Here is a 5,000-nt window from a genome sequence, read left to right as displayed (position 1 = left end):
CAGTCCTCCGCGGTCCCCTGGCCCTGCGCACGTTTGTCTTCGAAACCGAGCATCAATGCCACAGAAAGTGCCGGGGCGCCAGCTGGAGCCATCATCCGCGTTGCCATGGCTCGCTTGGCCTTGGCTTGCCAGGCCCCGACACGAGCAATCGCGCATTTTCTTTGCAACCGACCATCAATGCCGCCCAACGGGGCCAGCACGAGCAGTCATCCGCGGTCCCCTGGCCCTGCGCACGTTTGTCTTTGAAACCGAGCATCAATGCCACAGAAAGTGCCGGGGCGCCAGCTGGAGCCATCATCCGACGTGCCATGGCTCTGGTCCCATGGTCTTCGCAACCGAGCATTCGTGACACCCGCGGGGCCAGGACACCAACCCTTCCGACACGAGCATTCGCGCATGTTCTTTGGCCACACAACGGCGCCAGCACGAGCAAAATCATCCGCGGTGCGGTGGCCTTGCACGGCCTTTTGTCTTTGGAACCAACCATCAGTGCCACGGGAAGTGCCGGAGTCCCGGCATCCGCGGTGCCAAGTCATTGCGCCCTTGGTCTCTGCAGCGGGGCATGCCGGGCACTCCCAACCATTGCAAGCAAGCAAGCAAGCAAGAAAGAAAGTAAGTAAGTAAGTAAGTATTACATATAGGGGCGGGACATGCGGGGAGATCTGCGAAACGTGCATTACGGGGCACACGCGTACCTACCGGGGCATACCGACCCCTATTGGGGCACACGTGTGCATATCGGGGCATACCGGGCCTATCGGGGCACACGCGTACATACCGGGGCATACCGAGCCCTACTGGGGCACACGTGCGCATATCGGGGCGTACCAAGCCTATCGGGGCATACGCATGTATCCCAAGGCATACCGAGTCTATCCGGGCATACGCGTTCATACCGGGGCGTAACGGGCCTATCGGGGCATACTTGGGCATATCCGGGCAAAAAATGCCCAAAACTTGTGCAACCTTGGCAACCGTGGTCCATTCCTCTCTATATGCCTAGCCTTGCCAACCGTGGTCCATTCCTCACTATATGCCATGGCCTTGTGCCCATGGTCTTCCCAAGACAGCGTCCAAGGCCCCCGGAAGGCCAAGGGAGCCCAACCCAGCAATGCCCTGCTATGGCAAGCCAAGGCCAAGCATTCCGGTGCCTATCCGGGCAAAAATGCAATTCCTCTCTATATGCCTAGCCTTGGCAACCGTGGTCCATTCCCCACCATATGCCATGGCCTTGTGCCCATGGTCTTCCCAAGACAGTGTCCAAGGCGCCCGGAAGGCCAAGGGAGCCCAACCCAGCAATGCCCTGCTTTGGCAAGCCAAGGCCAAGCATTCCGGTGCCTAACCTTGGCAACCGTGGTCCTTTCCTCACCATATGCCATGGCCTTGTGCCCATGGTCTTCGCAAGACATCGTCCAAGGCGCCCAAAAGGCCAAGGGAGCCCAACCCAGCAATGCCTTGCTAGGACAAGCCAAGGCCAAGCATTCCGGTGCCTATCCGGGCAAAAACGCCCAAAGCATGCCCATTCCTTAGCCTATCCAGGCAAAAACGCCCAAAATCTGCACATTCTAGTGCCTATCCGGGCAAAAACGCCCACCAGCATGCCACCCTCCTATAGGGTTTGCGCAACCAACCAGCCTAACCACCAGTGGCAACCAAAGGTGCTGTTAGCGACGACTTCTGAAGACGCAACGAGACGCGACGTGTTTGCGCCCAGACGCGACGAGACGATGCGGGATCTGCGCCCAAGAATGCCTAGACCCGTCGACTTGATGCGGGATCAGCTCGCCCAAGCATGCCTAGTGTGCAAGGCCTGTGTGCAAGGCTAGTGTCCAAGGCTAGTGTGCAAGGCTCATGTGGAACGCTAGTGCGCAAGGCTAGTGCCCAAGGCTTGTGTGCCAGGCCCGTGTGCAAGGCTAGTGTCCAGGGCTTGTGTGCATTGCTTGAGTGCAAGGCTTGTGTGCATTGCTCGAGTGCATGGCTTGTGTGCAAGGGTTGTGCGCAAGGCTAGTGTGCGGGGCTTGTGCGCATGGCTAATGTGCACGGCTTGTGTGCATGGCTACCGTGCAAGGCTAGTTTGCATGGCTAGGGTGCAAGGCTCGCATGCGAGGCTAGTGTGCAAGGCTGCGTGCAAGGGAAGCGTGCAGGGCGAGTGTGCGAGGCCACTGTGCACGGCGCCAGCACTAGCGAGCCATCATCCGCGTTGCCATGGCTCGCTTGGCCTTGGCTTGCCAGGCCCCGACACGAGCAATCGCGCATTTTCTTTGCAACCGACCATCAATGCCGCCCAACGGGGCCAGCACGAGCAGTCCTCCGCGGTCCCCTGGCCCTGCGCACGTTTGTCTTTGAAACCGAGCATCAATGCCACAGAAAGTGCCGGGGCGCCAGCTGGAGCCATCATCCGACGTGCCATGGCTCGCTTGGCCTTGGCTTGCCGGGCCCCGACACGAGCAATCGCGCATTTTCTTTGCAACCGACCATCAATGCCGCCCAACGGGGCCAGCACGAGCAGTCATCCGCGGTCCCCTGGCCCTGCGCACGTTTGTCTTTGAAACCGAGCATCAATGCCACAGAAAGTGCCGGGGCGCCAGCTGGAGCCATCATCCGACGTGCCATGGCTCTGGTCCCATGGTCTTCGCAACCGAGCATTCGTGACACCCGCGGGGCCAGGACACCAACCCTTCCGACACGAGCATTCGCGCATGTTCTTTGGCCACACAACGGCGCCAGCACGAGCAAAATCATCCGCGGTGCGGTGGCCTTGCACGGCCTTTTGTCTTTGGAACCAACCATCAGTGCCACGGGAAGTGCCGGAGTCCCGGCATCCGCGGTGCCAAGTCATTGCGCCCTTGGTGTCTGCAGCGGGGCATGCCGGGCACTCCCAACCATTGCAAGCAAGCAAGCAAGCAAGAAAGAAAGTAAGTAAGTAAGTAAGTATTACATATAGGGGCGGGACATGCGGGGAGATCTGCGAAACGTGCATTACGGGGCACACGCGTACCTACCGGGGCATACCGACCCCTATTGGGGCACACGTGTGCATATCGGGGCATACCGGGCCTATCGGGGCACACGCGTACATACCGGGGCATACCGAGCCCTACTGGGGCACACGTGCGCATATCGGGGCGTACCAAGCCTATCGGGGCATACGCATGTATCCCAAGGCATACCGAGTCTATCCGGGCATACGCGTTCATACCGGGGCGTAACGGGCCTATCGGGGCATACTTGGGCATATCCGGGCAAAAAATGCCCAAAACTTGCGCAACCTTGGCAACCGTGGTCCATTCCTCTCTATATGCCTAGCCTTGCCAACCGTGGTCCATTCCTCACTATATGCCATGGCCTTGTGCCCATGGTCTTCCCAAGACAGCGTCCAAGGCCCCCGGAAGGCCAAGGGAGCCCAACCCAGCAATGCCCTGCTATGGCAAGCCGAGGCCAAGCATTCCGGTGCCTATCCGGGCAAAAATGCAATTCCTCTCTATATGCCTAGCCTTGGCAACCGTGGTCCATTCCCCACCATATGCCATGGCCTTGTGCCCATGGTCTTCCCAAGACAGTGTCCAAGGCGCCCGGAAGGCCAAGGGAGCCCAACCCAGCAATGCCCTGCTTTGGCAAGCCAAGGCCAAGCATTCCGGTGCCTAACCTTGGCAACCGTGGTCCTTTCCTCACCATATGCCATGGCCTTGTGCCCATGGTCTTCGCAAGACATCGTCCAAGGCGCCCAAAAGGCCAAGGGAGCCCAACCCAGCAATGCCTTGCTAGGACAAGCCAAGGCCAAGCATTCCGGTGCCTATCCGGGCAAAAACGCCCAAAGCATGCCCATTCCTTAGCCTATCCAGGCAAAAACGCCCAAAATCTGCACATTCTAGTGCCTATCCGGGCAAAAACGCCCACCAGCATGCCACCCTCCTATAGGGTTTGCGCAACCAACCAGCCTAACCACCAGTGGCAACCAAAGGTGCTGTTAGCGACGACTTCTGAAGACGCAACGAGACGCGACGTGTTTGTGCCCAGACGCGACGAGACGATGCGGGATCTGCGCCCAAGAATGCCTAGACCCGTCGACTTGATGCGGGATCAGCTCGCCCAAGCATGCCTAGTGTGCAAGGCCTGTGTGCAAGGCTAGTGTCCAAGGCTAGTGTGCAAGGCTCATGTGGAACGCTAGTGCGCAAGGCTAGTGCCCAAGGCTTGTGTGCCAGGCCCGTGTGCAAGGCTAGTGTCCAGGGCTTGTGTGCATTGCTTGAGTGCAAGGCTTGTGTGCATTGCTCGAGTGCATGGCTTGTGTGCAAGGGTTGTGCGCAAGGCTAGTGTGCGGGGCTTGTGCGCATGGCTAATGTGCACGGCTTGTGTGCATGGCTACCGTGCAAGGCTAGTTTGCATGGCTAGGGTGCAAGGCTCGCATGCGAGGCTAGTGTGCAAGGCTGCGTGCAAGGGAAGCGTGCAGGGCGAGTGTGCGAGGCCACTGTGCACGGCGCCAGCACTAGCGAGCCATCATCCGCGTTGCCATGGCTCGCTTGGCCTTGGCTTGCCAGGCCCCGACACGAGCAATCGCGCATTTTCTTTGCAACCGACCATCAATGCCGCCCAACGGGGCCAGCACGAGCAGTCATCCGCGGTCCCCTGGCCCTGCGCACGTTTGTCTTTGAAACCGAGCATCAATGCCACAGAAAGTGCCGGGGCGCCAGCTGGAGCCATCATCCGACGTGCCATGGCTCGCTTGGCCTTGGCTTGCCGGGCCCCGACACGAGCAATCGCGCATTTTCTTTGCAACCGACCATCAATGCCGCCCAACGGGGCCAGCACGAGCAGTCATCCGCGGTCCCCTGGCACTGCGCACGTTTGTCTTTGAAACCGAGCATCAATGCCACAGAAAGTGCCGGGGCGCCAGCTGGAGCCATCATCCGACGTGCCATGGCTCTGGTCCCATGGTCTTCGCAACCGAGCATTCGTGACACCCGCGGGGCCAGGACACCAACCCTTCCGACACGAGCATTCGC

Source organism: Tasmannia lanceolata, unplaced genomic scaffold (genome assembly GCF_043159265.1).
Source record: "Tasmannia lanceolata isolate RefF3 unplaced genomic scaffold, GAP_Taslan_0.1 ptg000119l, whole genome shotgun sequence".
In the NCBI taxonomy this organism is placed as follows: Eukaryota; Viridiplantae; Streptophyta; class Magnoliopsida; order Canellales; family Winteraceae; genus Tasmannia; species Tasmannia lanceolata.
Note: the sequence above shows the minus strand (reverse complement) of the source record.